Consider the following 11,007-nt stretch of genomic DNA (forward strand, 5'->3'; position numbering starts at 1 on the left):
GACTCACGGCAGCCCAGCTCCAGGTTGAGCTGCTGTTCAGCATCTTAACTGTAGAGGGCACAGCGTCACTGACCCTCATATGTGGGATCTGACCCGGGGCCCTCTGGCATCCCAAGCCAGCTCTTAACCAACGCGCCACTTGGCCCACCCTAAAAGGAAACATTCTTGATAAATGGCAGCAGAGTACTGGTCAGAATTCCAATGTGTGGTCTTGCTGTAAGAAATGTGATGGCTGGGCCAGCCGAGTGGCTCAGTTGGTTAAGAGTTGGTTTAAGAGCACGAGCTCTGAGCAACAGGACCACCGGTTCGATTCCTACATGGGCCAGTGATGCTGCACCTGAGCTGAGCTGTCGCTGAGCTGCCAACAGGTGGCAGGATGGCTCAGCTGGTGTAACAACAAGATTGCCTGTTCGATGGTGGGCTACGCCTGCCCGCAACTAAGACTGAACTCGGCACCTTGAGCTGAGCTGCCACCCGGATGACTCAGTGGATACAGCGTGCGCTCTTAACAACAAGGCTGCTGGTTCGACTCCGCATGGGATGGTGGCTGTGCCCACCCGCAACTAAGATTGAACACAGCACCTTGAGCTTAGAGGCCACGAGCTGCCGATGGGCAGCCAGATGGCAACTGGAACCTTCCACAACTAAGATTGAAGAACAAGAACTTGGCTGGTCCCCCTCCCCAATTCCCCAATGTCCACGGAGCCATCCGGGTGGCAGCTCAGCTCAAGGTGCCAAGTTCAGTCTTAGTTGCGGGCAGGTATAGCCCACATCGAATAGGCAGTCTTGTTGTTAGGAGCATGTGCTCTCACCAGCTGAGCCATCCTGCCACCTGTTGGCAGCTCAGCGACAGCTCAGCTCAGGTGCAGCATCACTGGCCCATGTAGGAATCGAACCAGCGGTCCTGTTGCTCAGAGCTCGTGCTCTTAAGCCAACTCTTAACCAACTGAGCCACTTGACCGGCTCTCCAATTCTTAATATAATTATACAATTCACCCATTAAGAGTTTGTAATTCAATGATTTTTTAGTATATCCAGAGCTGTGCAATTCTTACCATAATCCAATGTTAGAACTTTTCAACTTGCCAAAAAGAAACCCTGTCCCTGACAGCAGCCCCCTCCCCCAGCCCTTGGCAACCACTAATCTACTTTCTGCTTCTGTGACTTTCCCTATCTTGGACATTTCAAATAATTGGAATCAAACTAGATGAGAGTTTTGTGACTGGCCTTTTTCATTTGGCACAGTTTCCGGATTTACCCCTGGGCAGCATGTGCCAGAACTTCATCCCTTCTTTGTGGTGAGTGATAGTCCATCGTAGCACATACTCCAGTTCATTTGTGCCTTCGTCGGGTCATGGAAATTTAAGTTTTTCCCACATTTCGACTATTAGAAATACTGCTTCTATAAATATGTAGGTACAGGTTTTTGTGGATATGTTTTCATTTCTCTTGGGTAGAAGTGAAATTGTTGTGTCATATGTTGATTCTATGTTTAGCATTTTTGGGAACTGCCAAATTCTTAACCAGAGTAGCTACAATATTTTACATTCCTACATGCAATGTATGAGGGTTACTATTTTTCCACATCTTTACCAACATTTGCTATTTTCTTCATATATATATATATATATATATATGGTGAATGTTTAAATAATACAATACTGTCAAACAATATGGTGAAAGTTTAAATTTAAAAATGTATTACAGTAAAAGATACGTGGCCATTAATCCCCCTCAAAATACTCCCTCTCGCTTTGAACACACTTATCCCATTGTTCTTACTGCTTTCTGAAGCAGCTCTGGAAGTCCTCTTTCGTGAGTGTCTTTAGTTGCGCTGTCATGGCTGCCTCGATGCCCTGAATCATTTTGACTTTGGGGAAGAGCCAGGAGTTGCATGGTGCCAGGTCCCATGAATAAGGTGGATGAGGACACACCGTAATGTTTTTATTTGGCAGAAATTGCCATATATCAGAAGCGATGTGTGACAAGGAGCATTTCCATTATAATCAGAAACTATGATGAATGCTGCTGCCGAGTGCCATCCAACGGAAAGGCAGGATCTTCAATATGGGAAGTGGTGTGTCGAACCTTAGTAACAGTGTGTGACAAGTTTCAACTTGTTCGGTGCAGTCAGTCAGGTGTGAGCTCCAGTTTAAAGTGTGCTGTAAATCATCCTCCATCATAACAATGCTCCATGTCACACATAGCTTCTGGTACACACACACACACACACACACACACACACACACACATTATATATATACAGAGGTGCCAAAAAATGTATATACATTTTAAGAAAGCAAAACTGTATTAAAATTATAATACTCAACATATACCAGTAATAAAAAATGAATACAAGTCACGTCTGACTTCTGCAATTACAAGAGGTGCTCAAAGTGGTTACCATCAGTGTCCAGACACTTCTGATTATGGCGAACTACTGCTTGAGCAACGCTGACCAAAGTGTCCACTTGTATACAATTTTTAGCACCCCCAGTGTATATATTATATATATATAAAACAGCCATCAAAATGGGTATGAAGTACTAGTGGTTTTGATTTATATTTCTCTGATGTCAGATGTCTGGCATGTTTCCATGGGATTATTGGTCATTTGTCTATTTTACTTGGAGAAATGTCAATTCAAATCCTGTGTTCATTTTTAAATTACATTGTCTTTTTAATGTTGCATGAAAGGATTATTTTCATATTCTGGATATGTTCCTCTTGGAATATCCCTTCTTTATCCCTTCAGGGCATTCCCTGAGGAACTTTGTGTGATGTAAGATTTGTAAATATTTTTTTCCACTCTTTTTTTTGCTTTATCACTTTCTTTATGGTGTTCTTTGTCACACACAAGTTTTAATTTCAACTTACGGGGTTTTTTTGTTTGTTTTTGGTGTTGTATGATTTGCTTTTATAATTTCTTCTAGAATTTTTATAGCTTTAACTCCTACATTTAATTATGTGATCCATTCTGAGTTTATTTTTGTATGTGGTGTAATTTAACAGCCCAGGTTCATTGTTTTTGCACGTGGATGTCCAGTGGTTCCAGCACCATTTGTTGAACAGACTGTTCTCCCCATTAAATAATTTTGGCACCTTTGTCAAAAATAAATTGACCATGAATGTGGTGGTTTATTCCTAGATTCTCAGTTCTGTTTTGCTGATCTACATATCTATCCTTAAACCAATCATACTGTTTCAGTTACTGCTTTCATTTTATTTGTTTGTTTATTTTTTTGTGATAAGTTTTGAAATCAGGGAATTCGACTTCTCCAACTCTGTTCTTCCCTTTCAAAATTGTTTTGCTTATTCTGGATCCTTGCATTTCCATATGAATTTAAAATCAACTTAAGAATTTCATTTAAAAAAAATCTGGGCTTTTGATAGAGTCTGCATTGAATCTGTAGATCAGTTTTGGGAGTATTGCTATATTAATAATATCAAATCTTCTGATCTGTGAACATGGGATGTCCTTTCATTTACTTAGATATTTAAGTTTTTGAAAGACTATTTTGTAGTTTTTAGCTTATATGTCTTGCACTTGTTTTGTTAAATTCTGTACATTTTACATACCCTGTGTTGTGTGGCCATTGAGTTCTTTTGTATCTCTTATTTAAAAGTTCTTGGAGTTTTTTTGCTTATTCATATGTTTGTTTTTATACCTGGCTTCCTAGGTGTCACACGTGATTAATATAAACTAATGGTCAGCCAAAGGTGGTTCAGATTTTCCTCAATAAGCCGTGTGAATATCTTCCACCTGCTGCCAAGCTGTGTGAGGAGGCGTGCCTTCAGCTTTCGGGCCCTTCACGAGACAGCCTTCTTCCTCTCTGCCTGCTCGTCCAGGGCCTCGGGGTCATCCAGAGATGCAGGACTGGTGCCTTGCCTTCCGACGCCTTTCCTGGATATGCACATGGCCTTGTGCCTGCAGGCAGCCTTTTAGATCCCCAGGCGTGTGCCAGACAGCCTTCACAAGTTCACTATCATTGTCTAGTTCTCCGGGATGCTCTAGGAGTTCCCTTTAAACTACCAGCCAGGCTTCTGTTCGCTCCATCTGAAATCACAGCTTTGGGTAGCTGAGATGTTGCCAGCATTTACTATTGTTTTGGGAATGCCCTGAAGGGAGAAAGAAGGGACATTCCAAGAGGAACAAAAATACGGCCACGGGAACAAAGGCAGGCAACCAAACTGGGACATCTGCCCCCCTGACCTGCAGCTCCCCGGGGCTCTGACCTTCCCACACCCCCGCCCTCGCTGCCTGTGCCCAGTGGCGGTCGCTCTTTCCTCTGCCTGGCTGCCGTGCCAGCCTCCTTGTGAATCTGCCGCCCTCCACACTTACCTGCCCTGTCAGTTCTCCACACTCCAGCCGTGTGCCCAGCGACACAAGCTCTGTCAGCTAGGGTTCCACACTTGAAAACAGTTCAGTCTTGACTTCTTATTCGAGCACTTTCCCCTCCCCACTTTTTGGCTTATTCCAAGTTACCCCTTAGGTCTCAATAAGGTGCTACTTTTTATGGGAGGTCTTCCCTTACCCCCCAAACTGAGAAACCTGTCCTTGCAGTGTGAGCATGAGGCTTCCAGTGCCTCCCTCCATCCTAACAGTATTCACGATGCTGTGTGGTCATGACCCGTTTGTCAGTATCGTGCACTAGACAGGTCAGCACCTTGCTTCTGTGTTTCTCCTTAGTGGCTGCCCGTAAGAGAATACTGGAATGTTTGGTGGATATTTGATGGAGTTAATGAATCAGTGATGAATAAACATTACCCTAATCAGTTATTAATGGAGATCTGCCCAGCATATTTATTAACCAGTAGCTTATATTACTGTATGCGTTTCTTTATTAAGTTTATTGGGTGACAATGGCTAGTAAAGTTACATAGGTTTCAATTCTATAATACATCATCTGATTTTTCACATTGTGTGCTTACCACCCAGAGTCAGTTCTCCTTCCATCACCATATATTTCACCCCCTTTACCCTCTTCTACCATCGCCTTCCCCTCTTACCCTCTGGTATATGCATTTTAAGATAACAGAACTACATTTCTTTTAAAATCTTTCAGAAATTCAAATTGGCTTCCCCCCAGGTAGTCAGGATGTGTGAGGTTGTACAAAATATTAAATTTTTATTTCCATGGCATAAATCAGAAAGGCACTGCAGGATCAAGATTTCTCTGTGCATTGCATTCTAAAGTACCACTGTTTTATTTTCCTAAACTTTAGTTCACACCTTCTTTTTTCCCACTGGCATTATTGGCATCACTACTAGTATTAATCTTCTCTACATTATCTTAGTATCATTTCATACTTTCTAAAGTGTTTGCAGCATTTTTTGTCTCATTCACTCTTCAAAATAATTCATTAAGAATGCAGATAAAATATAATTATAGACACTTACCACACGTGCATATTCCAAAAGGTGTTGAGTGACTTTTCCAAGGACACCCAAAACTAATCATGTAGATGAAACTGATATATCTAGTGCTCATTCTATTCCCGTTGCTTTTGTCTTTTTCTCAAAATTAATATTTATGTCATTGATTGTTTTTCAAGTTGATGAATTATTATAATTGATGTTTGGCTGTCTTAATATTTTAGATTTGAGAGAGGTATTCTGAATTGGTTCAATGCATGGCCTAGGTGACACAGTAGGTATGCACATGTCCAGCACAGCACCATTCACAGCTCTCTGTCGCTCTCCAGGGTAAAGTGAACTGGGTCCATCAAATCCCAAGAAGAGTGCCATGCTGCCATGTTGAGCAGATTGCTCCTGGAGTCTTCTCAGTGTCCTTTCATCACTTCGGGCACTTACGTTGCCATCGGTCTGTGAGTTCACGGAGGGGCAGGACTGGGCCGACTGAGTCCTGGGTGCTCCTGCCTGCACATGTGGCGCCGGGGGTCCAAGCCTGAAAAGTCAGAACGGCCGGCGTGGGCCGGTGGGCAGGCTGAGTGGAAATAACAGGTAGAGGAATCCCCTTGGAGGGGAGTGTGGACTTCCCTCCTGGGAGGAGTAGTGAGAGTGATGAAATTACTGGTAAAGCCAGTCTCTTACTCAAATTAATTTTCCCTGCTTCCCTTGAAAGATGGAGATGAAGTAGCAGCCAAGACCTTCAGAGAGGAATTTTTTCTCTCAGTCACCAAGGAGAGGCGGTATTAATGCAGTGACTGTTACTCTCTCCCCCTGCCCTCCCCTCCCCTCCCCTCTCCTCCCCTCTCTTCTCTCTCTCTCTCTCTCTCTCTCTGTCTTTCTTACACACACACACACACACACACACACACACTCACACACCCACACACACACATACTCACACAAACACACACGCACACACACACATACACACACACGTGCACACACACACATGCGCGTGCGCGCGCGCGCGCACACACACACACACACACACAGGGAAAAGGCAACAAGAGCACAGGTATTTGTCTTGAAAACAAAAAGAACAGTTTTAAGCATTGGACCAGAAAAGGCGAATCACAGTCTCTCAGATGTGACACGTTTGGCCAGTTGAGTGACATTTTGGGAGCACCTTCATCCCACATGAAAATACCATTGGGAATGAAGACAGGAAAACAGGAGCTTTCAGAGCGAGTCTCCAAGTCCAAAGCTGTTTCCTAAAAGTCACCAAGTCGATTTTCAGTGTTGGCTGACACTTCAGCCCGGAGCTGTGTGTGCTGGCTCCATGAACTCGGCAGGGTTCCCAGGAGCACCCGTAGAATATGTGGGGTTTTCCTCAGGTCGCTTTAGGTGATAATTCCACAGAACCCTAGAGATCGCTCTTACCCACCAATACCCAGAGAGCTGACAGACTTTATGAAAGGCTGTCTGTTTAGTTGTTCCGGGTTTTCCTACGCACTCCACTTTGCATGTCAGAATGCTCGGTGCCCTGCCTTTGCACCGCGACTTCCCGAGCCCGCCTGGGTGGGATGCACAGGCCTGGGGATGGTAGAAATCACTACCTAGATTGTCTCAGAACTAGACCGTCCTCTGGCTGCGCGCTGCCTCGATACATGCGGCCTGTGGTCCCTTCTGCACCTGCCCAGGAGCAGGCCTTCCTCCACCGAGCTCACACTGCTTGGGGAGCAGAGGCCTGAGGAGCACCAGTAGCACTGTGGCCTCTCCTGACTGGCACTGTTTCAGAAAGGTGGGGGCTGAAGTGGCTCATGACTCCTAAGTCTACTGATTCCACTGAGAAAGTTTTGTCTTTTTTATAATTTGTCAGACATGGAAATAATCTTGTCTGTTGGGCATTATTCTTTAGTCAAGTGTTTTATTAGTTGCCATTCATGTTTTTTTCCAAAAACGTGTTCCTTTTAACAAAGTAATTTTAAAGATGAAAATGTAATTTTTATTTTGAGATTATTTTTGCATGATTTTGTGGCATTATAGGTGATAGGAAATACTATTTGTAAGTTGTTTTATTTATTAAATTTATGGGGGTGGCATTGGTTAATAACATTATATAAGTTTCAGGCGTATAATTCTGTAACACATCGCCTGTATGTTGCATTGTGTGTTAATCACCCGAAGTCTAGCCTCCATCACCATAAATTTGTCCCCTTTGTCCCCTTATCTTCCCCCCACTCCTATACCCTTGTGGTAACCACTCTTCTGTTGTCTGTGCCTATGAGTTGTTTGTTTTGTTTGTTCATTTGTTGCTTTCAGTTTTGTATCCCACATATAAGTGAAGTCATATGGTTCTCGACTTGTTTCGCTTAGTATGATAATCTCAAGATCTATGTTGTCGCAAATGGCACTATTTCATCTTTTCTTGTGGCAGAATAGTATCCCGTTGTGTGTATACACCACATCCTCTTTATCCAACCATCTATTGAAGGACACTTTGGTTGTTTCCATGTCTTGGCCACAGTGAACATAGGGGTACATATATCCTTATGAATAAATGTTTTCAAATTCTTCAGGTAGATACCCAGAAGAGGGATTGCTGGATCATATGGTAACTCTACTCTTAATTTTTTGAGGAAACTCCATGCTGTTTTCCATACTGGCTGCACTAGCCTACATTCCCGCCAGCAGTGTAGAGGGCTCCTTTACCCCCACAGCCTCTTGTGATCTTTGTTATTTCTTGTCTTGTTGATGACAGCCATTCTAATGGGTGCACCGTGGTATCTCATTGTGGTTTTCATTGGCATTTCCCTAATAGCTACTGAAGTTGAACATCTTTTCATACATCTGTTGGCTGTTTGTAGGTCTTCTTAGGAGAAGTGTCTGTTCAGGTCCTCTGCTCATTTTTTAATTGGATTGTCTTTTTTTGTTGTTGAGTTGTACGAGTTCTTTATATATTTTGAATATTAGCCCCTTATTGGAGGTATTGTTTGCAGATCTCTTCTCCCATTCAATAGGTTTCCTTTCATTTTGTTGATGGTTTCTTTTGCTGTGCAGAAGCTTTTTAGTTTGATATAGTCCCATTCATTGATTTTTGCTTTTACATCCCTTGCCTTGAGGGTCAAGTTTATAAAACCCTCTCTGAGACCAAGTCTATAAGTTTAGTACTTATGTTTTCTGATAGGAAATACTGTTATCTCTCAGGCATTTACCTTAAGCTAAATTGTTCAGGAATCTGTTTCTTTACAAAGCAAGTAAAACATTATATTTACTACAGACACAGATGTTCACACTGCAGAGTTGCAGTCAATATGAAAATATCCAGCAAAGGTTGCTTTCCCTTTTAGTGAGTTTTTTCCTGGAAGTAAAGGAGTGAACTGGGTTGAATGCTGTTGGGAGTGTCAGGAGTGTGAGTGCCCAGGGCCCAGCTTGCCGTGCGTGACTGCCCTAAAGTTCAGCCCAATTCCAAGCTTTTGATTTGCTCCTGGATGCAGGGGATGTGGTTTCATAGATGAGCTTTCAAACGTTTTGGCCATAGGACTCTGATACAGGGAGCTCTCAGAACATGACAGACAGAAGTGGGGTTCTTCTGTTCGGGCTCCCAGCTCACTCCACCCCCATTCTCTCTGTGCTGGCTTCTAAGATGTCCCCTCCAAACCATTGGACATCAGAGACCACAAAGCAGAGCCACTGCACCAGGTGATGTCCAAGGCCCTTTCAAATTCTCGCATTCTCTGCTACTTCTCCCAGTTTCATCATATATTTATGATGTATGTGTTTCCTTTTTGGAGAGATGCTTGTTAATATTTTCTGCCCAATCTTTTATTGTATTGAGTGTATTTTTTAAATTTACTTTTAGTTCTTTATAGATTCTTTATGCAAATCAAGAATATATGTTCCAGTTTGTAACTTGACTTACCACTTTCTTTAAGGTGTCTTTTGATAAGAAGTTCTTAATTTATTATTATCAAATTGATTCATCTTTTCCTTTATTGTCAATGCTCTTGATATCTTAAGTTTTTTCCTAATTCCAAAACCTAAGAATATATTCATCTATATTTTTTAGGAAGAATCTTAAGGTTTTATTTTTTAATATTTAACCCCTTAACCCATCTTAAATTTGCTTTGTATAAAATGTAAGAATCCAAAAGATAACCATTTCCCAGTTCCGTTTATTGAAAAGTGTCTCCTCTGTCCTCCATTGACATGCCTTCCCTCTTCCGAAGTTCTGTCACGCAACTTCCACTGGCCTGGATGCGGCCTCTCAGTCCTGTGTTCTAGGGTCATTGCTGCACCTCAGCAGTACCACAGGCTTAATTACTACAGCGTCAGAATGAGTCCTGAAGTTTGGTTAGCAATCTTCTCCTCCCTGACTTTCTCCTTCAAGAATGTTTTAGATACTCATGACCTATTACTGTTTCATATAAGTATCAGGTTTCTTAGAAACCCTTTTGGTATTTGGTTGAAATTGCATCACCCATTAATTTGGGGGGAATTGACATCATGGCAATAGTAAGTCTTTCTAATCACAGTGAGATTTATCTCTCCGTTGATTAAGATCTTCTTTAACATCTGTCAATAAATTTTTACAGTTTTCCCTGTAGAGTTATTGCACATCTTTTGTTAAATTTAGTATCTGTGATATATTCATACTAATATGAACGCTTGTCTGGATGAAGCTCCCGTAAGAGGCACAGAGCATGTGCGGCCACCATAGCAAACCCTGGTGACATGTTAGTTCTCTGAGGACAGTGGTGGGGGAGCAAGAGCAGAACCACAGTGGTTCCTTGTTGGCTTTTCCTCGCATAGTTATGGGGCCCCAGAGCAAAGCACATCTAAGTTTCCCCTCCACACCCCCACCCAGTGGTCTTCCTCTCTTGGTGTTGCCCTGATGGCTCCTCCTGGAACTGGTCGTGCTGTAGATTCAGTGGCCTTTCTAGTTCAGCCTTCTGGTAAGAATGAGAACCCAACTTATTTAAGTTCACGGTAAATGGGGGAGAATGTTTACGGACAACCTCATTTGAACAACAAAGACACTGAGGTTCAGAGAGGTTAAGTAATGTGCCTGTGACCACACAGCAGGTACATCGCAGAGCCTTCAGGGCCTGTCCTGCGAGGCAGAGACCGCCACAGTCCCTGCTGCGGGGCTGCGAGGCTTGTATGAGTGAGTGTTTATGGAGGACCTCAGACACGCCTGGGACAGAGCAAACCATGTGGGCTCTCCTGTCATCCTAACATCATTACTACTCTGGGCTACTTTTGACTACAAACCCAGTTTAGTGAGAGAAAGGGGATGTGGTTTGAACCCTGGAGCAAGGTAGGCTTTTGGTGCCACCTTCAACGTTTAAAAGTGTTTTGGTATTTAAGGGCCATAGATTACGTTTTCGGGAATTGAAAATGGCTACTGAGCTGGGCTTCATTAACTGAGTAGGATTCAAACTGCTCCATTTAGTCGAAAGTAGACGATTTATGGGCGGGGTGATGTGAAAGTGATAGGAGGCAAGGAGGCAAATCTTTCCTATAAAACGTAAGAATTGGAGTTTTCTCGCTGTTCTTTTGTGTCTAATGTCTTCTTTTGGTTATAACTTCCAACTACAGTTCGAGAGAGAGAGAGAGAGAGAGAGAGAGAGAGAGAGAGAGAGAGAGAGAGT

General features: G+C 42.9%; 1 protein-coding gene across 19 annotated transcripts in view; it reads left to right on the forward strand.

Annotated features, from left to right (window-relative positions):
- MYT1L (myelin transcription factor 1 like) overlaps positions 1–11,007 on the forward strand; it is a 738,481-nt gene that overhangs the window by 551,272 nt on the left and 176,202 nt on the right. The window lies entirely within an intron of this gene.

This window comes from Hipposideros armiger, unplaced genomic scaffold (genome assembly GCF_001890085.2).
Source record: "Hipposideros armiger isolate ML-2016 unplaced genomic scaffold, ASM189008v1 scaffold_100, whole genome shotgun sequence".
NCBI lineage: Eukaryota > Metazoa > Chordata > Mammalia > Chiroptera > Hipposideridae > Hipposideros > Hipposideros armiger.